Below are 27,613 nucleotides of genomic sequence, written 5' to 3'. Positions count from 1 at the left end.
ATGTAGCATAGTTCTTCTGATTAGCTATATTGCTTATCCCATCTGCAGGCATTGCAGTAGCTTAGGTATTCATGGTTACGACCACTAACAGTTAACCATGGCCGGGGTCACACTTGCGAGTGTGATGCGAGAAACTTGCGCGAGTCTCTCGCATCAATACCCGGGACCGGAGTGTTCGGCTGCATGTATTTCTATGCAGCCCGCACACTCCGGTTCCGAGTGCTGGCGGTAGTGCCGGGTATTGATGTGAGAGACTCGCGCAAGTTTCTCGCATCACGCTCGCAAATGTGACCCCGGCCTAACTGTCAATATATGTGTGGTCGCAACCATAGATACCTAAGCTACTGCAATGCCTGCACATGGGGTAAGCAATATAGCTAATCAGAAGAACTATGCTACATTTCTAACTGGAGGTATTTGCTGTTATTATTATTATTATTATTATTATTATTATTATTACTAAACTACTACATATTGGGATAGGATCTTGGAGATGGGAATACCCCTTTAAGCCTCCTTCCATATTAGATGTCTGATCATTTGTCGAGGAGTTGTCCAATACACAGGCACCCACATGTGCTCCTGTGTCCTCTATGAGAGAGCCATTGCCAGACATCTCTGGCGGTGTCTTATTTTGCCTAGAACAAACTGATCAGCATTCTGAAGTTGGACAAGCCGGATCCTTATTTCTTCCGACAATCATCTGTCCGGGGCCCCCACGCATATTAGACTGTCGTCGGCTGAACCGGTCAATATCGTTGAGCATGTCCTTTATTACTCTAATGTCTATAGAGGGCTTTATTGTAGCAGACACGGGAGACAGTTCATCCCCCTCGATTTTATGTAGCAGAGTCTGCAGTACACCAAGACATTCTGCTTCAGTCTTTGCTTGCGTTAATGATTTCCATTTTTATTATAGCGGGTCTATTTTCCCTTTTTCTTTACTATAATTTGGCTTTATTTCTGTCTTGCGTTAAGCCTGTCTAACTTGTGCCTGCCACTATTCATCATCGCCAAATCCTCTCACATTATGATGGTAACCACCGCCCACCCGTCACACCACCTTTCTCTTTTTTTTATTTGTTCATATTTCTCTCTCCCACGTTCCTCCCACCTCTATCTGTCTGTCTCTTCTAGTTCTGTCATTTTCCCCCGGTAATACGCTAGGATTGCTTTCTCACACTCCCGCACTCTATCAGCCACAATTATCACATTACCCACAGGCTCAGTGGAATGTCTTAACACATTTCCCTTCTTACCTGTACAATGCAAGGAAGAACCGCTGCAATTATGGTGTCTATAGACTATTATTATGGCACCGGTGTTGCTATAGTTTTGTATGGTACTTCTTTTCGGGGGGGTTTTTTAACAGGCCTCATTTTGTCAAAACTGTCAAAAACTAATAGCAACTAAACAGAGCTCAGCTTTACTTTCCAATCAGTTGCAAAAAGTACAGCATGGGCTTCATAATATGACAGATATAACACGTTACAAACAGTCAAGCTTGTGAGCCCCTGATAATGGGTCTCTCACAGTTTTGGTCTTGTTATATAGACCAATCTAGGCGCCATTGTCTGGGTGCAACTGTAACCCCTAGTAGTGTGGTTGCACCCCTGGCTATAATCCATTTGTCGTAAATATGGCTTCTTCAGAGGACCAAGCTCCTGCACATGACTGGTGGTAGTTGATAATGATATACTGAGGTAAAACAGCACATATGACTTTTTATCCAATTCACTCACATGCATTGCACTTGCACTTGACAGTGACCACATGGCACAGCAAGTGAAGGAAGAAGAAAATCCAGCCCAAAGTACAGGATAGGTTGCGAGGTTTGGCTCTCCCAAGTGACCAAATTCAAGTACTCTCAGCCTTGGGTCACTTGTAGGCAGCTGTCCACCTCTGGACATGAACAGCCTTGTTAATATCTACCTGCAAACATCTCAACTACACCTGTCCTGTGACATAAAAATGGCCCCATTTGCATCTTGACCAGTCCTTTACAAGTGAAAGTTGGCTGATCACTTTGATGGGACTAAACATCTCAAACCCAGCATGAATCAGCCAGGCTAGACCAAACCAGCAAACAATCCATGAACTTTAACCACCAAACTATCCTTGGCCCAGTCCACATGAACGTAGTTCTCCTTATGTTTAGACATTTTTTTTTTTAACTTTTTTCATTAATTTACATAGTACTACCATATTCTGCAGTGCTGTACAGAGATTAACATCACTCACATCAGTCCCTGTCACCAAATCTAAACTTATATGTTTGTTTTAGGAGTGCGGGAGGAAAGAAGAGAACCTGGAAGAAACTTAAACAAATATGCAAAAAAGAACATACAAACTCCAACAAGATGCTGCCCTTTGTTTGGTCGGATTCAAGCCTAGTAGGCTACTATTGCTAACCACTGAACTATCGGGCCCACCACAGTAATCAACTCCAGGGTCCCACTTGTTATCTACATACAAATGTGACTTTATCCTCAATCACAAATTTGCACAACAATGAATTGGATTGCTTGTTAAATGAATAAGAGCCACGTCACACACGTTCTCGCTAACGATCTCGCTGAAAAGTCACCAATTTTGTGACGCAACAGCGATCTCGCTACGTGTGACACATAGCGGATATCGCTGATCGTGCTCGAATGTCCCAGGCCATGTTTTCATCGCTGGTGTCCCGTTGGCCAGCATGCATCGCTGTGTTTAACGCCGGTGAGCGACCTCGCTGGCGACACAGAACTCATGGACACAGGCGTGAGTCGTCAGAATAGCTGCTATATGACAAGGTCCCAACGACCCCCGAGGTCATTATACATATTGCAGCATCATTGCTGCATCGTCAAGTAGATCTGCCTATTTGACAGCTTACTAGCGACCATGTACCAGCGATCCTTACCTAGTCGTATCGTTGTCGGGATCGCTGGTGCGCCGCTCAGTGTAACAGTACCCTAAGACGCTGCCTTTATCTATACATGATGAATCAAGTATATAGTGCCAATACTGCTCATATAAGAGGGTGGTGGCACACCGGAGGATTCTCCTGTTCTCCTGTGGGCCAGTCCAAGCCTGGTTCTCATAATGAAATTGCTCTACTTCCTGGATTTATGGAGATTCCCTGTGCATCAAGTCTCAGCATTGGGACGGATAGTACTGAAAATAATAGGTCATCTATTAACACAGTTTCTGAGACACTAGATGTAACGTATACTCTGGGAAGATCTCCCAATGTATACACAAACACCGATCCCCAACGTATGCAGCTAAATGCCATCAATTTGCCCAAGGACTCATTGTTTATATTTTTATAGGACAACTGTGCTTTTAATTACATTGGGCAATATCAGCCTGACGTTTGCCAAAAAACACTCTTTTGGCATACATCCACCCTATTTAAGCCAATGAATACATTAGTAATTTTTAAAATATCCTGTAGTTGGCAGTCTTCTATGAACAGATCTAACCCTGGTATAAACAGCAGCCCCTAACCAACGCTCAGAGTATATTGTTCCTGGTTTATTAGACTTTGCTAGGACGTGTAGTGCTCACATTCTTCATATATATGCATAGCTATATGGACATCTATATATCTATCAATGAGAAGAGATCTTAGAATCTGAAGTAATCTAGTAATGGCACCATACCCTGCCGAATCTCGCTTGCACCATCGTTTATTGCATTTGCATATCCATAAATTGTGCTGTATTAATATGCATATAGTTCATGTCAGCATAAAAAATGATCCCTCCAGGTTATATACATTTATTATGGCTCCATGACAAATGTGACCTGGCATTAGGGGCCATGGAGAGATAGAATGTTATTAAGATCTTATTGAATTCCTTTACTGGGTTTCTAAGAAACATAGCGATAATTTGTCATGAAGTGTGTAGGCTCAATAAATAACTAATCGTAATATTTGAAAATATATATTGTGAGAATTACAATAGGCGTTGCCTAAAAATACATGTATTTAAAGGGACTCTATCACAGAATGACTGGTCAAACCAAGCACCAGCGCTCGGTGCATCATGGCGGGGCTGATCACTTACATGCAACTTCCCACCTGCTTGCTTTCCATCTATCTCCGCCCTTCTCTAGCTCTGAAGCCAGGGCTTTCAATCAAAGAAATGGTGCGGGGTGAAGGTGGAGGGAAAGCCAGCAAATGGGAAGGTGCCCTTAAGGCTAGTTTCACACTAGCGTTTGGAAGCTCTGCCCCCTGCCACGCCTCCTCCGGTCAGCTCCGCCTATGGGCGCATGACGCTGCATGCGACCTGCATACCCTATCTTTAGCATTGGGTACACAGGCCGTGCACAGGTATTCTTTTGCAGACGCATACGCCCTTTTAACGGTGAACTGACCTGCGCCAAATTCATTGTGTTGCATTTTGGTGCAGCTGGCACACCGTCAAAAGAACGCATGCGCCGGCAAAAGCATACCTGCGCACAGCCTGCGTACCCAATGCTAAAGATATGGTATGCAGGTCGCATGCAGCGTCATGCGCCCATAGGCGGAGCTGACCAGAGGAGGCAGAGGGCGGAGTTTCATGGCAAGCATCCGCTGCGGCTCCAAACGCTAGTGTGAAACTAGCCTAAAAGAGTAATTGTTGCTTTAATTTTTATTTCATAAATCAACAGTACACATGAAAAGAAGCAACTGTGTAATATATCCTATCAGAGAAATCTGCTTGTTTCTCAGCCAGTATTGATCCGTCAATATCAACATTCACAATTCTGAGGTAAAATCTGTATTTAGTGAAGACTTCCCCATTACTGAGATAGGAGATGACAGTTGCTATGGATACAATTTTATGTAGATGAAGGGGAGGAGCTAAGGGCAGAGCTCCGCCCTCCTCCTCCTCCTATCTACATAGAATCTTATCAGCAGCAGCTGCCATCTCCTCTCAGTAATGGGAAAGTCTTCACAAAGAAAGAAGCAGATTTCTCTGATAAGATACTGTATATTGATTTATGAAATAAAAATTAAAACGACGGTTCCTCTTTAAATGTTTGGCCACTCCTTTATGCACTGATGCCTGTGCTTGGTTTGAACAGTCATCCCTTTTACAATCTGAATGATCAGATGTTTAACAGTGATTTTTACTGTCAAAAAATATCGTATATTGGGCTAATGAAACTTTTACTGCTCTTTAATGGGAACCTGTCAGCAGGTTTGGCCGATATGCGTTACGGCCATCGCCTTTCCGGTCCGATATACAGCATTCTATAATGTTGTGTATCTGCCCCCAACCCGACCTGTCAGAGAAGATTATTATTATACTCACCTGTGGAGCGGTCCGGTCAGAGGGGTGTCGTTCTTCTTGGTCCAGCACCTCCCTTCTTCTTGTGATGCTGTCCTTCTTGGTTCGTGTGGTTAATGCGACCCTACGCCATCCATACAGTCTCCCTGGCATCGCGCTCCTGCGCAGGCGTACTCTGACCTGGCGAGGGCAGTGCAGAGTACTGCAGTGTGCAGGTGCCGGTGCTCTCTGATCTTTCCCGGTGCCTGTGCACTGCAGTACTTTGTGAGTAAGGCCGGGATCACACACAGCGAGATACAGCCGAGTCTCGCAGGTTAAAACCAAGCTCTGGTGCCGGCACTCTGGAGCGGAGCGTGCAGCCGCACAGTAATACATGGAGCTGCATGCTGCGCTCTGGAGTGCCGGGCCCAGAGCTTGGTTTTAACCTGCGAGACTCCGCCGTATCTCGCTGTAGTGTGACTCCGGCCTAACTCCTACACTCAATTCACATTGGCCTTATAACTTCTTTTGGTAGTGGTGGCTATAATACTGTGCAAGTGCCATTGTGTGTCAGGTCTAGACGGCCTCTGCTGATCAGCACTGACCTATAACTGCATCACTCTGGGGTCAGCAATATTCATGATAAACATGTAGCTGAATGCCAAGATGTCAAAACGGGAGTTTAAAACATCTACGGTATATGCTCAGCACTCGACAAATGCAATACCTAAAAAACTTCATTTGTTTTTTATCATACTGGTCTAAGCTTCTGCACACCCCAAAAAGCTCATTTCCAAAAACTACAGTATTTTGTGACTTTCCAAGCTGACATGCCTGGTATGACAGGATAGCAATGGGCTGCGCTGGATCTCAGATTCATTTCCTTTAAACCTGGTTAGTGATTGCAATTAGGTGAATGACTGTTTTCCCGTCGCGCCTGGTTCCCCATTGACAATATTTCCAGTGACCCTAACCAGAGGTTTGGTAAATGTATTTGCATATCGGTCTGTCCTACGATATTGATTAGCATAAAGCTATTACTAAAACACCTTACAGTGGAAAGACTATGGTCCCTATTCCTCTAAGCTTTTACACCAGAAAACTGGCATGAAATGATCTGACAATCTGCTACATTTTTGTGCAACAGGGATTTCAACATTTTGTGTTTTGATGTCAGTTTGAAGGAGCTCTGCCGAAATGGATGGAGCTGGGGTGATTCCCGTCTCCAAGATCCTATCACAATATGTAGTAGGTCTAATAATAATAATACAGTATTAGCAAATACCTCCAATTAGAAATGTAGCATAGTTTTTCTGATTCACTATGTCTCTTTCCACATGTGCAGGCATTGCAGGACCTTATGCATCCATGGTTACATCCACTGACAAATTGAAAGTTTGCTAGTTGCTAGTGGTCTTAACCATGGATACCTAAGGTCCTACAATGCCTGCACACGAGGAAAGAGATATAGTTAATCAGAAGAACTATACTTCATTTCCAATTGGAAGTATTTGCTAATATTATTATTGCACCTATTACAGATTATCATGAGATCTTGGAGATAGGAATACCCCATTAATTAAGCCCTACGTCAAGACACATTAACCCTGGATGTCCCTTCCAACTCTAACATTCTTTGCCTGGCGTATACGACATCAGTCATAATGAATCAGCCCCTATGTTCTTGAAATATCTCATACTGGTTATTTTTCCTTTATAGTAACTTTCTCCTTTATAAAATGTAAAACAACAGAAATCCGTGTCACATAGTAATAGTATGTGTGAGCGCTGGGTAATGACATCTGTAGTGCAGCCCTACCTCATAATGAAAGGTGACTATACGCATTAGATCTTGGGGACTGTGATGGGGGTTACCATCAATGTAATGTCTATGGTGACAGCCGGTAATGGGTGATCGCTGGCTGAATGATTGCTCAGCTGACAGCTGTCTAATGAGGATGACCAACATCATGGAGGAATGTGCGCTCTCCTGGATTTTAGGCAATGATGGGGCCTATTTTGCTGCACTTTCCTATAAGGCTTTGTACTCCTGTCCACACTCCCAGACAGGCTCTGAGTATGGGCTCATTCCTTTCTCCAAAATCTAATAATGTGCTCAGTTCTTCCAGTTCTGAATGAAGCAGCAATGGAATCTTTTTTGGACCACAGTCTAAAGAAATCAAACGCCTGAATGATTTTATTTTTTTTTTGACTAAGGCTAGAGTGACACAAGCAAATATTCTCTCCTCCGAGAGAATCTGATCGATTATGATAATAACACGCGGATCAGACTCTCCGAGGTCCGAGTTTGAGCCGAGTGTCAGTTACTGTAGTGTGATTCGATTCGCTCGGATGAAGGAATCCGGACACAGATGAAGAGGAGACGGAGATCAAAATGTCTCCATCTTCTACATTCTTTAAGTCCACAGATGTTGGACTGCACTTGGATGAAATCCGAGTGCAGTCCGATGTTGTCCATGTATCCATAGTTTGGAATTGGCGAGTGGCTTCCGATTTCGTAGTAAATTTCAGCATGCTGTGATTTTTATTTCCCTTACAGATTGGGCTATTGAAAAAAATTATGTCTTTAGCGTGTGGGAGGAAACCCACGCAAAACAAGGGGAGAACATACAAACTCCTTGCAGATGTTGTCCTCGCTGGGATTTGAACCCAGGACTCCAGCGCTGCAAGGCTGCAGTGCTCACCACTGAGCCAACATACCGTGCTAACCACTGAGCCACTAGTGGGGTTTTTTTTTTCATTTTAAAAGGGCCCTGTCCTCAGGATCAGAAAATTATTGCAGAGAATATCCTGAGTTGGGACAATTGGTCTAAAGGAGTTATCCGCTTCTATGTTTATGAGCTACCGTTATTAATTTGAAGAAGGTCTGATCTGCAGTATCCAGTAGTGGCCACCAGACAGTGTAGAACATGGTATTCTCCACCGTACACTGCATATGTGCAGCTGCCAATGGTGCTAATTACATCTGATCCATGAGGGCTGCCCATGTTCCCCACCAGTCCGATATTGATGACCTGTCCGATCATTTTCAATAATCTCGACATCAGCAAAGCATTTGATAAAGCATCTCATACTATCCTTATTGAAAAAATGACAAAGTATGGGATTGACAAGGCTACGGTTAGGTGGATTCATAACTTGGCTCAGTGATCATAATCAAAGAGTGGTAATAAATGGTTGCACATCCATTTGGAATAGTGTTTCAAGTGGGGTACCACAAGGATCGGTCCTGGCCCCAGGGTTGTTCAACGTTTTTATAAATGATCTAGATAACGGAACTGAAGGTAAATTGATCAAATTTACAGTTGATGGAAAGGTATGGAAATGTATGTAGGATAGCTAACACTAGAGAAGATAGAAAAAGGTTTCAGAAGGATCTAGATAAGCTTGAACAATGGGCAGCGATTAATAGAATAGCATTTAACAGGGAAGAATGTGAGATTCTAAATCTGATTAAAAAGAAAAATTATGTACAGAATGGGAGGAATAGAACTAAGCAACAGCACATGTGAAATAGACTTGGGTATACTATAGATATTATCCTCCTCTCCTCCTTCTTGGTCAGAATTCATCTAGATTACTGTGTCCAGTTCTGGGCACCACATTTTAAAAAAGACATTTAATAATTGGAGCAAGTACAGAGAAGAGCAACCAGGATGGTGAGCAGACTGCAAAGTATGTCCTACGAGGAACTGCTAAAAGATCTAGGAATGTTTAGCTTGCAAAAAAGAAGGCTAAGAGGAGACTTAATAGCTGTCTACAAATATCTGAAGGGTTGTCACAGTGAAGAGGGATCATCCTTATTCTCTTTTGCACAAGGAAACATGAGAAACAATGGACAGTGAGGGAGATCAATAAGTGGAACAGGCTGCCACGAGAGATGGTGAACTCTCCTTCAATAGAAGTCTTCAAACATAGGCTGGACAGACATCTGTCTGAGATGGTTTAGTGAAACCTACGCTAACATTCTATGATTCTATGAATAGGTAATCAATATTGAAATAGCAAACAACTCCTTTAAATCATAAAGAAAGCAAATTTGCAAATGGTAAATTTTTGTGAACACAACATTAATACCGATCTTTATGTTGACAGACTAAGTAAACCCTATATGTAGGTTGATTCTAATCAATCTGTCATATTTTACTCCCCTCTACCTCTTCTTCTACTTTTTGCAATCAACAAGGAGGCATATAGACTACATAGGTGCTGTAAACGTAAAATGGACAAACCCCCATTTTATGGCCACCCTCCGGGCTACTTCATCTTCCTTTTGTCTTCTTGTTGGTTGATGTTAACCTCATTTATGCTTACTCATGCTTCATACATTCCCAGCTTCAAGCCCCAAAGGACGTTAAGTCTTATAACTTTTTCATTTCTATGATACCTGATCAGTGGCATATTGAACATTCATTTTGTGTAGACATTACTAGCGTCCCCCTGATGCGTTATTTATATGCACGTCCCTTATACATTTCCACTATTTGTGTTCTACACGGACTTAAATTTAACTCGTGTCAATCAAACTAATGCAGATTGAGCATGTTCTTCTAGCTTATGTAAAAGGCATTGCTCTGCATGCTGTTGACCTCTTGATGTAATGCATTTTTATATAGCTGCTGACTTTTCTAGTCTGGGGCATAAGTGTCTAGGGATCACTGTGATTGACTTATTTGTGATTGACCTTTCTATTGGTGTCATTCTCTGCAATGAGTCTGCCATCACACACACGGCTTATACCTCTTATCCAAGAATGACATTGAATCATTGAATTGGGGTGTAAAGCTTTCTATTTTGGTGGTGAATGCTCTATAACATTTATGTTTGTAAGAATTAATGATTGTTGGGTAGAGGTGAAAGAATCTTTTGAAATCCAAATTTGCTAGGTTCGGCATTTTTTTTTCTATTTGCTTTGAAGCAAATCATTTTGCCGCAGTATTCCTGTCTCATAGAAATGTATCCAACCACTTTCAATCCCTTTAATGTAAGCACAGCCTTAGTAATGTAACCCTACCATAGAAGTAGAACCGAGTGGTAAGCCATTTACTAACACACCACAATGACAAACTTTTTAATTTTTTTTAATTAACAAAAAAGTCCAAAAATGATCTCATTTGTGATCAGGAAGACCAATTTGTGCAGAATCGTTACACAAACTGATGACGTTGCAGACAGAGGTAACATTATCCTGTTGTGATTGAGATAAGTAATGTGCCAAATATTCGATAATGCACTCCACTTCTGCCCCTCTAAAATTCTTGCCAGATGCAAAGGAGGACAGTTATGACCTGAGTTTGGTACTACTAATGCCCAGACAGCTGGTGCCAGTGGCGTTGAAGCTTCTGCTGCTACTGGCAGCTCTCACATTCCTGCCAGTGGTATACATTTTTCTTTTTTACACCAACTCTTCCATTGCCATTGTCATTTTTGTGTAATTGGTATTTAAATGTAGCAAGACAATTGTCAGCTACTTCATATCACTGATCTGCTGCCGACACCGCCCCTATCTATCTCTCAATCCAATTGAAAATTTTTGGAGAGAGATAAAATCTGCTATTGGGAAAATAAACCAGCAAACATTCAAGAGCTTGTGGGAATCGCAGTAGGAGGAATTCCCAGCAGACGGGTACAAGAAGTGCACAGATGTCTACAAAAACATTTGGAAGCTGTCATCTGTGGTAGAGTTTGTGCAACCAAGTATCAAGGAAGGAAGGAGAGATCAGCAGAACTGTGCAAGATCCGAATTGGCCAAATCATATGGAATTTAACAAGAAATTCATTTTGCAATGAACTTATTCTCCACTAATTGCATGTCCCTTATTCTTCAGACTCCAGTGCATAGTAAATGTAAGATGTTGAAAAAAAAACCCTCAACAATTAATACTTATCTCTCCTCTCAACCCCACTGCTCACTGTCCCCCATATGGTCCTCGGAGTCTTTACTTACCACTGGAACCCTGGACAGCCTCACATTGGGCTAGAACTTCCATCTGTGACTATGCCCAGAACGTAAGTGCGCATGGGACGTCCCAAGCATTGTTGTGGCTCAAACTCCCAGCTTAGGCTAGCTTCAGACTAGCGTTTTGGCCTGTAGCGCACGGCCGCCGCTAAGCCTTGCCCCTTGCCTTGCCCCCTCCTGTCATCTCCTCCTAGTGTCACACATCGCTGAATGCAATCTGCACACCCTATCTTTAGCATAGGGTGCGCAGACCGTGTGCTGGTCATGCGCTAGTAGGATTTTGAGTGTGCTGCGCCCTTTTGACGGTGCGCCGACGTGCGCCGAACGCACCATGTTGCATTTTGGTGCGCTCGGAGCACATTCAAAAGGGCCCAGCGCACTCAAAATCCTACTAGCGCATGGCCAGCGCATGGTCTGCACACGCTATGCTAAAGATAGTGTGATGGTCAACGTGTGACTGGACACACCGCTTCCAGCAGGGCGAATTTCTGTCACACACGTGACCCTGGATACACCGCCTCCAGTAGGGCGAATTTAAATAATATAACGTGCAGCCGGATACACCGCTTCCAGCAGGCAAATTTAAATAATAGAACATGCAGCCGGATACACCGCCTCCAGCAGGCGAAATTCAGTAGTACACGTATGTCTGGATACACCGCCTCCAGCTGGGCGAATTTCAGAATAAAGGGGAAAACCAGGAAAACAATTACCATGGTGGCCTGCGATAGGGAACGGGGACGTGGAGACCTCCTGCACTTCCCTGAGTCAGTGTCTCTACACTCCTAACGATCCCCAGGCCGGTTCCACACCGGGCGCCGATCAGGATACCAGAAATCCCTAGCTCGCCCTGAACCATAATCACGTGCACTAAACTAAAGTAACAAGTGCAATGACCCTAATGGCCACCGGGGGAAAAACTAGAACTGAAACCACCACAGTGCAATGACCCTAACGGCCACCGGGGGCAAAACTATCTTTAAGCACACAGCTTAAGGAAAAAAAAAAGGTTACTAGTGCATTTATCTGTCATAATCCAACCTGGATCATGACAGTTAGGGTGTCCAGATTGCATGCAGCGATGTGCGACACTAGGAGGAGATGACCGGAGGGGACGCATCAGGGAGCGGGGCTTAGCGACGGCCGTGTGCTGCAGGCCAAAACGCTAGTCTGAAGCTAGCCTTAGAGTGCTTGTTGTAAAGCTGCGACGCACGTCCTAACATAATGTGCACTGTAACATTGTGACGCATACACTAGGTCAGTACTTTCACTTGGGTTGTATTACAAAAAAAATCTGTGTTCTGGAGATGGATTTTCAAGATTCAACTACAATTCATTGCCACTCGAATATATGAGCAAACTGTGGAAGGGAGCCTTTAATCCACATGCTACTTATGATTCTCTTTATTTAATATTTTAGTAATGAGCATATGTATGATCACAGGCTAAATATTGTGTTGAATGTATTTGGATATGCTAATAAAATATTCTATGGATACACTGTGTACACAGCCATTGTTTTATATAAACAATCAATTGTGCCAATAATGTTAGCAACAACCCTATATAAAGTCATATAGACATCAGCCATTAATCACTGGGGAGATAGGAAACTATATTCTCTAATTACTCCTATATGGCCTGTTTCACACTTCCGTTTTTTGTTGTCAGTCAAAATCCGCCAATTTTATAAAAAAACGGATCTGCCAAAAAAGGGGCGGATCCTTTTTTTCCCCCATAGACTTATATTAGTGGCCGATCTTGACTGACGGTCGTCCGTCCCACCCGTTTTTTGACGAATCCGCCAAGATTTTAGCGTCTCCCAGGCGGATGAGACGGACAATGCAACGTTATTTTTCCTTGATGGTCCGCTAATTTTAAGTGCGCATGCCCGGAAGCTTTACTGCGGGAAGCATTTTAACCATGAAATGCCGTTCCGGGACCTGCGAAGAATCTCTCTCTCTCTCTCGACCGCGGTCGCTTTAAATTTTTCATCTTCGGCGGATCTGTCCATATTAGCGTCCGCTGACATCCGTATGTCACAATGGAGGCAGATCCGTTAATTTTCGTTTTTGGCAGATGCCAACTGTCCGCCAGCAACGGAAGTGTGAAACAGGCCTTAGGCTACTTTCACACATCCGGTGTGTGGGGTCCGGCGGCGTGCGGCGAAAAGCCGGGCCGCCGGATCCGGCCTGCAGCCGTGACACCGGATGTGTGTGCGGCGAGAAATACGGCTCGGACATTACTTAAAGGAGCCGCAGGACGAGGTGGACAGAGGCAGCCGATGAGAGACAGCTGCGGAAAAGGAGGTGAGGGGAGGGGAGGAGAGGAGAGGATAGGAGAGGGGAGGGGGGTGGAGAGAGAGAGACATGGGGGGTTAACACTTAGTGTTCATGCAAGAGAATTTCTCTCTCTTGCCGGGCACTTGTGGGGTTAACCTCACAGAGAGATCTCTCTCTCTCACCCAGACACTGTGAGTGTTAAGCCCACAAGTGCCCGGCGAGAGAGATCTCTCACAAGTGTCCGGGTGACAGAGAGAGATCTCTCTCTCTCTCGCCGGGCACTTGTGGGGTTAACATTCACAGAGGCCAGGCATGCGCTGTGGAAAAAGCCGGTCCGGCGCTGACAAAAAATGTTGCAGGGAACGTTTTTTGCAGATGCCGGACGGCTAATTTATGCCGTGTCCGGCAACAACCGTACACGACGCATAACCATCCGGCACGATGCGGCGACCATGAAAGCTTATGGGACAAAACCAGATCCAGTGCTGGATCCGGTTATTAAAAATTTCGCCGCATCGTGCCGGATTACTAAAACCGGATGTGTGAAAGAGGCCTTAGTCTTCCTTATTGGAGTCATTAAATGGCTTAGGAGTAAATAAATGCATCATATTGGCTTTGTGCCAATTAAACTGTTAGAGGAGATGATCTATCTTCTTAATATGCTTTCCTTAAAGAGGTATTCCAGTCTCCAAGATCCTATCCCAACATGTAGTAGGTTAATAATAATATTAACAAATACGTCCGATTAGAAATGTAGTATAGTTCTTCTGATTTGCAATGTCGCTTACCCCATGTGCAGGGCATTGCAGTAGCTTAAGTATCTTGGCAGCTTTATTATACTTTCATTAAATCAGGTCACAAACAGGATAGTGTCCTGGTGTTGAAGTGTTTTAACTTGAACAGTCCAATCTAACTGTTCCCTAGAATTTGCTAGGGTAAATACCAACTGTACTTCAAAAGGAAGCTCCATTATCTATTCTCTGTGCGTTGTTACATTACTGTGTCCGCAGTCTTTAGCTGTGACCAGGTACGGACTGGAGCTGAAATTCAGCCCTGGCATTTGAAATCACACAGGCCCATGGTATCCCCATCCCCAAGAACCAGATAGGATATATTACTAATATTACCCTGGATGGAGGAAAGGAAGATTTACTACAAGACCAATATTTCTAATGATGCCCGTGGCCCGCTGGGGTAAGTGACGGAGTCAGTGACTTTGTGCTCCATCACAACTCTTCACAGTATGGGCGTCTTGAGAACACCGATTTTGTTAACAACATAGCAGACAAGGCAGCCCACAACCAGACAGGCCCTTCTGGCATTTGCCAGAATTGCCAGATGGCCAGTCCGGCCCTGGCTGTGACATTACTAAAGTATAATTATTATCCAAGTTCTTTGGCAATGTTGTGTACAGTAAACCTTTCCTATAACTTGAGATTATTATCCATGTACTGTGACATCACTGTGTGCAATATATCCCATTCCTATAACTTTTTTATATAACTTCACTGCTTATTGTCTCTGTACCATAACTTCACCATGTACGTTATTACTGTCCATGTTCTCACAACCCTGTGATAACAGCGATGATGCAAACCAGGGCTGGACCCTCCCTGTCTATAGTTCCATAGCATTGCATGGTCTGCCACAAAGATGTACGGTATATATTCTTGCCTCCAGGTTTTACATTGTGTGAATGACACCAAATTCCGGATTCTGACTCTGATTTGTCTCAAGAGAATGAATCCAACCTGCTCCCTTTGGACATAGTAAAATTAGAGCGGGGGAGGTTTCTCAGTTTCTCAAATGGTTAAAATTGTAAAGTGCTTGTAAAGACAATCAACTTTGATAATCATCTCTTCTTAAAATTCCTGTTCGGAGGGATTTTTAATGTATAGTTTACTGGACGGTGCTTAGGCTACCCGCCACCTCTGCTGTCTATTAGAGTGGCCAGTTTGCTAGGCAAGGAGCATGTTGTTGGAAGCTCGATGTCATATAAATGGAAAGTGCTGCTTTGAAAATTGGTCAGATCACTGGATCCAATGGTGGTCCTAGACAGAAAAGGGCCCCTATATAAGAATAGTATACTGGTCCTTTGCAGCCCAATAACTCATCATAATGCTCCATTCCACCTTCTTTAGAAGTGGAGATGAGCCCCATTACCTCTTAGAACACTGTGCAGCTGCACAACTTGCACTAGTGATATGTCCGCCCCGAATGGATCCCGCTAGCTTTAGTGTCCCTGCGCTCCTCGGCTGCTGCAGAAAGAAAGCGGCCTGTGCTAGCAGCATTAGAGAGAGAACAGTTCGGACCAGTGGTGCAACAATGCCATTGATCCAAACTATCAGTCTTCAGGAGCGCACTGGCCCCCCGCCAAGCAGGAAGCTGGGAGGCATAGAAGCAGTGAAGAAGGAAGATTAAGTGAGAAACATAAAGGTTTTTTTACAAAATGTTTAAAATTTAAGCCGGTCCATAATATGGGCCACCAGTACAGAGATATTCCTTGTGAAGTAGCTCGATGTGGGTGAGCAAACGATGTTCTGAATCTATTTTTTCCAAGTGAGATGACAGATGGCATTCAAGCCTATTATACTCTGTGTAACGTTAAGAAATGTAATAAGAGTGTGCATTACCTGCTTTCCACTGATAAGATGGGAATATATAATCAGATGTCTGAAACGATGAGACTGGTGTCTGGTACAGCGTATGTCGTCCTTACGCGACCTTGGGTGTCTTATAGTTCGCTTTGACAGCAATGACTTCCTGCATCATTAGCCAGATCTTTCTCATAAAGTCCGCCACACCAGGATAAGTGTCTGGAACGAGAGCATTTTTAGGAACTGCTTTGTATAATTGGTTTGGTTTGACATTATGTTAAACCCAGGTGAAAAATGAATATTCATTAGAAATGTAAAGCTATTAAATGTTCTTATAGGAACAGTGGAGCTTCATGTTTGCATCAGTATCATGTGTTTTTCTTAATACCAATACACAATAATCAGGCACCTTATGCATTACTTCCATGTTCTTGGCATGATTATCTTAACCTTATGAATAGAATAAGATGACTCCCAAAGATTCAAGAGGAAAAATAGATTTAGTGTACCATAATTACTCAAGATATTTTTATTCCTAGTTTTTGTACTGTAGCAATGGTAAGACTGTGGAATTTTTTCATATAGGATTTCTGGTGCATTCACACCAGCCAGCCTGCAGATGTTCAACCACTGCCAATCTGCTACATAGAAGCCAATCGGTGGTCATTTATTAGCCTGTTTAGACAGGTCAAACGTACTTCTTTTCCCAAAGAACGATCATTAGTATGCTAACTCTGTGCATATAGTATGTCATTGTTCTTGGCAGGTCATAGCCTATTTACACAGGACGATATGCTACCAAGAATGATTATTTTTAAGCAAGTCTAAAAATAATCTGCTCATTCATTAAATTATTGGTAACCTGTTTACACAGGCTGATTATTGTGAAGCAAACATTCTTCACAATGCATGTGCATGAGCAGGGGGGATTCATAAGTCTGCAGTCACACAGAGTGACTGGTGTTACATGAAGAGACAGAAGGATTCCCACAAGTCTACATACACGGATGATCTGTGGTTGGTTCTCCAAAATGTTTGGAACAACCTCCCTACCGAATTCACTCAAAATTGTGTGCCTAGGAGAAGTGATGGTTTAATGCTGTTGTGAAGGCAAAGGGTAGACACACCAAATATTCATTTGATTTAGATTTCTTTCTTGTTCACTAATTTTGTATCTTGTTAATTGCTAAAAATAAACTGCTATAGCTGCAAACCAAACAGAAAGTGTTCTAAAGCCCCGCCACATGAAGTGCGACACATGAGCCATCAGAATAATGCAATACATGACGCGAAAATCTAATTCTAGACACATCATTAATTCATGTACGTTCCCAATGATTTAGCAATTCTCAATTCCTTAACAGTGAATCTGAAAAATAGGTTGTCAATAACAGGCGACTTCTTTTAGGACTGCAATATGCTATATATATTTTAGCATCATCTTATCTTAGTATACCTTGCAAATATTATAAAATAGTTACATCTTGAGCTGGTTGCAGTTATCCGAAGGAACGTGTGGCACAGAACAAGTTAATAGTATTATAAACAGCACAGCACTATTAGGATTTCCTAATAACAGGAATGTAGTGAATATTGACAGCAAAAACATATACTGACCTATTGAAAACCAGACATAAATTACTAATGTACTATAGGGAACCACACACAAAACTGAATCCTTATGTTCTGGTGTATGGATTTTTGAATTTGGCTAGATTGACTTTAATTGGAGCGTTGGCTATAACTACACTGTGTTCCAAATTATTATGCAAATGATATTTTTCTATGATTTTCCTAAATAGTCGGTACAAATGACAGTCAGTCTAATAAAGGTCATCACCAGTTAGCGTATACATCAAATTTTATTGAAGAAACCTCCCAATGATAACAGTATAATCTCTAAAATGAATAAAACCTCAAATTGCACTGTTCCAAATTATTAGGCACAGTAGAATTTCTAAACATTTGATAAGTTTTAAAGAACTGAAAATGTTCATTTGTGGAAGGAGGTCACATTCACTGAACAAAAAAGCTATTTAACTCCAAAACATCCTAACAGGCCAAGTTACATGCTATCATAGGAACCCTTCTGTGACATCACCTTCACAATTCTTGCATCCATTGAACTTGGGAGTTTTTGGAGAGTTTCTGCTGGGATTTCTTTGCATGAAGTCGGAATAGCCTCCCAGAGTTGCTGTTTTGATGTGAACTGCCTCCCACCCTCATAGATCTTTTGCTTGATGATACTTCAAAGGTTCTCTACAGGGTTGAGGTTAGGGGAAGATGGTGGCCACACCATGAGTTTATCTCCTTTTTTGGCCATAGCAGTCAATGACTCAGAGGTATTCTTTGCAGTATGAGATGGTGCATTGTCATGCATGAAGAGGATTTTGCTCCTGGAGGCACATTTCTGCTTTTTATACCATGGAAGACAGCTGTCAGTCAGAAACTCGATATACTTTGCAGAGGTCATTTTCACACCTTCAGGAACCTTAAAGGGCCCCATCAGCTGTTTCCCCATGATTCCGGCCGAATACATGACTCCTCCTCCTCCTTGCTGAAGTCGCAGCCTTGTTGGGACATAGTGGCCATCCACCAACCATCCATCTGGACCATCCAGGGTTGCTCGACACTCATCAGTAAACAAGACTGTATGAAAAATAGTCTTCATGTATGTCTGGACCCACTGCTACAATTTCTGCTTGTGAACACTTTTTAGGGGTGGCCGAATAGTAGGTTTATGCACCACAGCAAGCCTTTGAAGGATCCTACACCATGAGGTTCGAGGGACTCCAGAGGCACCAGCAGCTTTAAATCTCTGTTTGCTGATTTGTAATGGCTTTTTAGCAGCTGCTCTCTTAATCCGATGAACTTGCCTGGCAGAAACCTTCCTCATTCAGCCTTTATCAGCACAAACATGTCTGTGCTCAGAATCAACCACAAATTTCTTAACAGTACGATGGTCACATTTAAATTTTTGGGAAATATCTAATGTTTTCATCTCTTGACCAAGGCATTGCACTATTTGATGCTTATCAGCAGTAGAGAGGTCCTTTTTCTTTCCTAAATTCCTTGAAACCTGTGCCCTGCTTAATAATGTGGAACATCATTCTTAAGTAGTTTTCCTTTAATTGGGCTCACCTGGTAAACTAATTATCACAGGAATTTGAGATTGATTTCAGTGATCCAAAGAGCCCTGATACACAATACCATCTATGAGTTTATTTGAAAAACAAACAATTACATCTTTATGACACTTAAATCCAATTTGCATAATAATTTGGAACGCAGTGTATGTACAATCTATTCTCTGTCCCCTATTGTGGCTTTTACTTTTCTTAATGTTGCCTACATAGAGGCAAGATACTCCATAGCACCGTACAGACGTACAAAGGTATAACTTGAAGGTGTTTTCCACTCTTTAGCTAAATTTTGCAGTCACTCTATGCGACTACAGATTGCAGAATCCTGACAGTGTGCAATGTGCATGCTATCAGGATTCTGCTCTGTTTGCCTTCCTGAGCGGGCAGTCACGTGACCACAAGCATGAAATTTGCAAATATGCAGTCATGTGCACTAACAACTTTAAGTGCTTGAGAAGATACTTTGCATGTGACCGTATCTATTCAAATTATATACTTGTGGTCACATGTGGAATCCCTACAGTGTGCACATTGCAAACTGTCAGGATTCTGAAATCTGCAACCATGCAAGAATGTTTGCAGAAACTTAGTCCAGAAAGCATCTTTAGGGGACCAGGACCTGATGTCCCAATTATAATTTATAGTAGGGGTGTTTTCAGTGTGCTTCTCAGGCAATGGATCCTACTTTTCCTTTTCTTATAGTGTCCCTGAAGAAATTATCATTCAAATCAGCATTTCTCACTTATAGGGTCCACAATCTCAGAAACTCACATACAGGAGCCAATGACAATTGAAACCAGCTAACTATACACTATATAAAAAGGCACATATGCATGTTTTTCTCAATATCTCACTTGAAATCAGAATAAACCTTTCCCATTTAGATCAATTAGGATTACCATAATTATTAATATTTGCCAAATGCCAGAATAATGAGTGAGAGAGAGAGATAATGCTTTAAGGCATTTTTATTACTTACTGCAAAGTCAAAAGTTTACATACACTAAGATAACTATGCCTTTTAACCAATTCTGGACTGCCCATATGATGATGTCATGTGTTCTGAGTTAATTAGAGACACACCTGTGGATGTATTTTAATGCACACCTGAAACACACTGCTTCTTTGTGTGGCATCAAGTCTCAAGAAATCAGCCAAGATATCAAGAAGAGAATTGTGGACTTGCACAAGTCTGGCTCATGCTTGGGTACCATTTCAAGATACCTGAAGGTGCCTCGTTTATCTGTACAAACAATTATACACAAATACAAACAAGATGGGAATGAACAGCTATTGTACCGCTCAGGAAGGAGACAGGTTCTGTGTGCCAGAGATGAATGTGCTTTGGTATGACATGTGCATATCAACCCACGGTCAAAAGCAAAAGACCTTGTGAAGATTATGGCGGAAGCTGGTAAGATTGTGTCAATATCCACAATGAAACGAGTGCTGTATCAACATGGGCTGAAGCTAATAATCCAAACAAAACATAAAAAATCCAGATTAATGTTTGCAATTGCACACAGGAACAAAGACCTTAATTTTTGGAGACATGTTCTGTGGTCTCGAGAAACTAAAATTGAACTTTTTGGACATAATGACCATCGTAACGTTTGGAGGAATAAAGGAGAAGCTTGGAAGCCTAAGAACACCATCCCAACTGTGAAACATGGGGGTGGCAGCATCATGTTGTGGGGTTGTTTTGCTGAAGGAGGGACTGGTGCACTTCAAAAAATAGATGACATCATGAGAAAAGAAGATTTTGTGGCCATACTGAAGCACCATCTCAAGACATCAGCCAGGAAGTTAAAGCTTGGGTGGAAATGGGTCTTCCAAATGGACAATAACCCAAAACATACTGCCAAAATGGTAGCAAAGTGGCTTAAGGATAACAAGGTCAATGTTTTGGAGTGGCCATCCCAAAGCCCTGATCTCAATCCTATTGAAAATTAATGATCAAAGATGACAAGGCCGATGCGAGCAAGGTGACCTACAAACCTGGATCAGTAACACCAGTTTTGTCAGAAGGAATGGGCCCAAATTCCAATCAGCTATTGTGAGAAGCTTGTGGAAGGATATCCCAAACGTTTGACCCAAGTCATTTAGTTTAAGGGCAATCGTACCAAATACTAAAGAAATTTTTATAAAGTTTTGATTTTGCAGTAAGCAACAAATATGCCTTAAACCATTTTTTGGCAAATATTAATAATTATGGTAACCCTAAATGACCTAAAACGGGAAAGGTTTATTCTGATTTCATGTCAGATATTGGTAAAAGCATACATACTGTATGTGTCTTTTTATATAGTTTATGGAAACTTCTGGTTTCACCTGTACCTACCAGAATTGTTGAGGATTATTGAAAGAAACCAAAGTACATGAACAAAATCCATATAAACTCTATGTAGATGTCTTCCACAGAGCCTCCATTCTAGTTTCATAACTATAAGATAATTTTTTATCTTGATGTTCTTAGCCACATACAGTATGTACAATTATCTTTGCCTGACACTGTGATTTCCAAAGTTATAACAGCTTTTTGTATTTAACATAAAGCTGCTATAATGTGTGAATAGCCGGGAAGACTTAGGGCTCGTTTCCTTAAAACTGGCATTATATGGGCCAGTTTTAGTGAATGGGGATTTTTTGGAGGAGCACCCTACTTAATGGATATGATGCGCTTCCTTGCGTCTTGCCAGAAATACTACTCCATCCTGGAGTAACATGACCAGGCTGGAGTAACATTTCTGACTTAAGAAACACCAACACTTTTGAGGGGTTTGACGAGTGGTCATAGCCATGCCCAGTCCTGCCCCTGGCTCCTCCCCAAATCTGCCATTTGTGCTTCAAACTAGCATAAAAAAGCCAAAAGTCACACATTTTTTGTCCAAAGTTCTGTTTTACGACGGTTCAAAGTGTTTTAGCCAGTTTATTGGAATAAACACTTTCATGTATCAGTCCCTTAGTTTTTAATGATGTCACTTAGAAATGGGGGAGCGTACTTGCCACTGCTCTGTACTCGATTTAGCATTTGGGTGCTCGAACGAATACTGAGCAGTGTGGAGTATCACGTGGTGCTCGAGTGCTCAGGTCCCGTAGCCGTGCAGCAGTGTAGACGGGAATATATTTTCTCTCTCTGTCATCATTAACATAAATTATGCTCGGTATACGAATCGAGCATCTTAGCATTCCAAAATGCTCGATTCGTGTACCGAGCTCCCGAGCATTTTTTGCTCACTCATCACTAGTGTCATTATTACCACTGAACCTACAAGCAGTCTCCTGGATTATAAGGAACCGGTCACACTATTCGTAATACCCAAACCATGGGTACCGTGAATCAAAGCCTGGCTGTGAAATTCCATATCAGAGAAGATATAGCTAGAAGACCCGGCCAGAGACCATAGCCAGAGAAAACTAGTTTTGGGGTCTTATAGCCTGGATTTAGGCAGCAGGAATCGTGTGACAAATCCCTGTATGCTGGTATTTCTGCATGTTTTCCATTATACTGCATCCCCTGGATTCCTAAGCTTAGAGAAATAGTAAAGCGGACTCGGATTCTTCAGTGCTGAATTAGCATGTAGAGCACGGTCCATTTGCAGACTTTCGTCTGGGGGGTGAAAGTGACATCAGATGAGGGGCAGACATATCATTGGTGCAACCTCTGAGGGCACACATGAGTCCAAGAGATGAGGGGGACCAAAGCAGGTGGAATTGATGAACTATTGAGCTTCTAAAGGTTGTGTCCTCAATGCACAGATATTTTAATTGTTGGATTCTACATCACTTTAGCTATCCACACATTATATTAGTTCAGGGCCATTTTTCTTGGTGACAGATTCCCTTTGAGGACACAAGGAAGAAATTACGCCATGAGATAAATGTTGTACGGTCAATGTCCATGTTTTTTACATAACTGTGAACGCGGCTTTAAATATCTTTTCTGTCTTCCCTTCAGTTGTGCTATCAAGCTGTGGATACTCCGAGAAATTAAAGAGAGATCACAGGGAGATCAAATGAAAAGCCTGGAACATTGTCCGTTAATTTTCACTGCATGAATCCCCAGCAAGGAATTTCTTCATGAAAAATTGAGATGTCACCAGTAAAGAAACTCTGCAGGAAAACTTAAGGTAATGTCTCTCACAAGGATAAAGGGGTGAGGGAAATGCGGATGGCAGGTGTAGGCGTAGCGCATGAAACTTGAAAATGGCTTCAGTTTCTAAAAAAGTATTAATATTACAAAAAAATGTATTAGAAAAACAATAACCAATATAATGTTCTACATTTACCCTAGTAAAGGCGCAATTTCATAATACAATATTTTGCATACCACTGAAAATTATTTCCTATCCAGCCAGGTTAGGATATAGCTAATATAAATGATACTCTAGTACACAGTATAGTGAACATTTCCTTTCGAAGAACTCACATACTGTAGGATATTTTTAAAGTAAATTAACAGATAAAATAAAATTCTGTTTATTTTTATATTTTATAGCTATATGGTTTCATAAATTAGGCTGAAAAATTAAAGTATCAGTTATTTTAGGCTTTTCGGAAAGAGAAGATGTAAAAAAAAAATTCCTCAACCTCTCTTTCTGTTAGACTAGTTTCACACTAGCGTATGGCCGAGGTGTGGAGGGCTGCGGGCTTCCTCCGTAAAGCTCCGCCCCCTGCCGCGCCTCCTCCATTCAGCCCCGCCTCTGTCAGCATGCGGCTTGCATACCCTATCTTTAGCATTAGGTGCGCAGGCCGTGCCGATGAATGCGGATGCCACCGCATGCGTCTTTTTGACGGTACGGTGACCACACCAAAATGCAATATGTTGCTTTTGCCGCAGGTCGCCGCACCATCAAAAAGATGCATGAGGCAGCATCCGCATTCATTGGCATGGCCTGCGTGCCTAATGCTAAAGATAGGGTATGCAGGCCGCATGCTGACAGAGGCGGGGCTGAACGGAGGAGGCATGGCAGGGGGCGGAGCTTCATGGAGGAAGCCAGCAGAACTCCGCACCTAGGCTATATGCTAGCCTTAGTCCGTGAAAATTGCACTGTGCGGATGTCTTCTGCGTGCAGTCCGATATTTTCCACAGACTCATTGACTTGCAAGGCCAAGTGCAAATCGAATATTGGATGCACATCAGGCATGCTGCCATTCTTTCCTTGGACAGACCCCAAGGAAAGAATTTTGCACGGCCCAATAGCATAGCACTGGTCCGACTGCTATACAATGTTTTGTCGGTTTGCAATCTAAGCTAAAAAACAGTTGTCTGCACAAGTCATAACCCTAAACCTTAATAGAGTTGTGTTGAAAATCCTTCTAAGGGTATATGCAAATATTGCATTGCTTATGTGTTTTTTCCACATGATTGTGTTATCAAAAATGTAAGCGTTTTACAGTACAAGCAAAGGGCATGATATTTCTCAAAACTCATGCACATACTGCTCATTTTTTCTTTGCAGATTTCAAGCAGTTTCAAGTCTGCAGCATGTCAATTCAGTGTTTTTGCAGTGTTTTTCACCCATTCAAATGAATAGGAAAAAACGCATCAGAAACACATGCAAAAACATGGCAAAAATGAATGTATGGTACCCAGCATTTTTCCTACTTAGTCACAAATTTTGGGGGGCAGAAATGTCTTCTGTCGGCAGGTTTTTGATGTGTAATCTGAGGACACCATGAGGTAGGGACTAAAACACAGATTTCAATGATGCGGCTGTGTGCTGTCATTTTGCTTTTTTTTTTACAGTGAAGGTTTTATCACCTGGTGATTATCATTGTCTGGACTACAGCAGTGCATGCATGCTAGACCGACTCCACCCCCTCCTGTGTTAAGCAGCTCACTAGCTATAGACAATGTGCATACAGAGCCTGGTGTGGGTGGGGTTAGCTGTAGTGTGGGCTTGGTTAGCTTTCACAGCTCTGCTGCAGTGCTAAATCTATAAACTCTGATTGTATCAGACCTGCTCCACCCAACAGACTAAGTGATACATCACTGGAACCAGGGTCTCTTTGCATACTTTATGCTCCTCTCAGATGAGGTAGAAAAAACTTGCTGACAGATTCCCTTTAATGGGACTTTGTCAGTCCAGAATGACTGTTCAAACTAAGTCCTGTCGCTCAGTGCTTCACGATGGGGCCAATCATTTATATACACCTTTCCCTCAATCTCCACCCCTTCCTTATTTGATGGTCAGCTCTGACTTCATAGAGCCACAGAAGGGTGGCGATAGATGAAAAACAAGCAGGTGGGAAAGTGTATATAAATGGCTAGCCCCGCCATGATGCACCGAGTGTCTGTACTTGGTTTCAACAGTAATTCTGTGTGGACAGAGTCTCTTTAATCCGTACACATACCCTTTTCGTACTTTTGCAGAATTTTCCACTTATTGAAATGAATTGTGAAAAAGCAAATGCAAAAACCACATCAAGCACACATCAAAAATGCACATATTTTACACAGCGTCTGTCAAGAGAGGCATTATTGGTGCAGAAATCTCTGCTGCAAATACTGAACGTGCGCACATACCCTAAATCTCCCTTGGGCTGCCAAATAAGAGTAATGTATTGTATCATATTGTTGGGTTCTTATTAATAATAGTAACTATTTGTACCATTTGACATAAAAAACATTTTGTGTACTGCTTTTTAGAATTCTGCTTTTGCTTTTTTTCACTACTAGTTTTTTGTTTCAAAGCTGAAATATCCTTACAGTAAAAAGCCCCATTATATAGAACTGACATATAACAAATACTCTTTGACTTTTATAGGGTTCTTGAAATAGAGTGTTCATATACATCATTATTATATTTGAGCCAAACATTCTCAACTTTTTGTTATAAGAGTTACCTCCCTACTTTTGCCAAGTGCTCGTCACTTCTGATCCTTGAACAACTTGTCTACATTTACAAAGTAAATATATATTTGAAAGAAAACTGTAGAAATGTTTTATACAAGGGAAATACTTTGACGTACAGTACGTAAACCATGTACATTATCTCCTATTTCTGAAATATCTCTCTCTTTTTCTGTATCAGCCTTTGCAGCTGCCATCTGACATTGAGCTGATGATATAAACAGTTTTCCCATATACCGGAACTTTTTCTCCATGGTTTTCACTCTACTTTGTCAACAACACAAACAAATCAAACATTCAAAATTTTAAAATTAATACAATTCACATCATAAATACATTTTAATTTGTTAGCAATTTTAACCAACAACTATCTCATCCAACGTAGTTTACCCATTAGCTTTGGAATTTATTCACAAGAGTATGTCTGTTTTACTAGTTCACAAAAATCAGACCATTTTTTTCCCATGGCATTTTTTTACTTGTTTTTTTTCGTTCACAAGTCGATTTTTTCATCAGGTTTTTACATTCACACAAAAAAAATGGAAAGAGTTTGTTTATCTGTTTCCTAGACATCAGAGAGTGCCCAATTCACTAAAGGAGCCATCTTTGCTTGAATAAGTGAGTCAGGACCAGAGTAGGATGTGAACATTCTTGGCCAAATATTTTATGACTAACATTTTTTGGGTTTTCACAACGTTTGCTGCTTCAGAGTTTTAAGATCTTTAGTTAGATGTTTCTATTTTTCCGGAAGTACAATAAGCATTTCATTAGTTTCTAAAGTTGTATTGACAAATCCATGAAGAGTTAATATTCTAAGTGTTGATCCTTATTTTTCAAGACTTCTCCAATCATTCTTCCAATTGTCATAAACAATTATGAAAGGGGTTTCACCAAAGAAAATAACTTTCTTAGTCCTTTCCCTGTACTTCCTGCAATGTTATTTTCTCTGATTAAGCCCCCATCATACTGTTTGATACATCTAAAATAATGATTGTCCAGAGAAGAAAAGGTGATCGCTATCAATAGTATTGTGTCATGCCAACAGTAAAGCATTCTGAGACCATTCATGAGAGGGGGCTTTTCATCCACAGAGTGGTAGGCTCACTCACAATTCGTCCTAAGTACATTGCCGGGAATAAAGAATGGCATCTAAACATCCTACAAAAGCAACTTCTCCCAACAACCCAGGAGCAATTTGATGATGAACAGTTCCTTTTCCAGCATGATGGAGACCACATCACTAGGCAAAAGTGATAACAAAATGACTCGGTGAACACAGTGTGGAAACTTTGGATCCATCTCAAGGAAACTTAACAGATCTTAATCCGTTTTAGAACCTCTACCCAATCCTCATAAAGCGGGTAGACAAGCACAAATACAAAAATTTTGATAAATTCCAATGGGTTGTCAAGAGTCTGGATTTGGCCCAGAAACTGATATTCAGCTGCCAGGGAAAGGGCAAAAGTCTTGGAAAATAAGTGTGACCTCTTTAAATATTAAGTTTTTGCA

At 41.8% G+C, this 27,613-nt stretch overlaps 1 protein-coding gene across 16 annotated transcripts in view; it reads left to right on the top strand.

Moving 5' to 3' along the window:
• MYT1L (myelin transcription factor 1 like) overlaps positions 1 to 27,613 on the top strand; it is a 729,735-nt gene that overhangs the window by 115,950 nt on the left and 586,172 nt on the right. For all 16 annotated transcript variants that reach the window (XM_073568131.1, XM_073568128.1, XM_073568134.1 and 13 more), the window contains one exon: positions 23,207 to 23,378. The gene's annotated coding sequence lies outside the window, so the exon portion shown is untranslated. The remainder of the gene's footprint in view (positions 1 to 23,206; positions 23,379 to 27,613) is intronic.

This window comes from Dendrobates tinctorius, unplaced genomic scaffold (assembly GCF_039654945.1).
Source record: "Dendrobates tinctorius isolate UK_male_01 unplaced genomic scaffold, ASM3965494v1 ptg000021l, whole genome shotgun sequence".
In the NCBI taxonomy this organism is placed as follows: Eukaryota; Metazoa; Chordata; class Amphibia; order Anura; family Dendrobatidae; genus Dendrobates; species Dendrobates tinctorius.
This window is presented reverse-complemented; position numbering and strand designations above follow the sequence as displayed.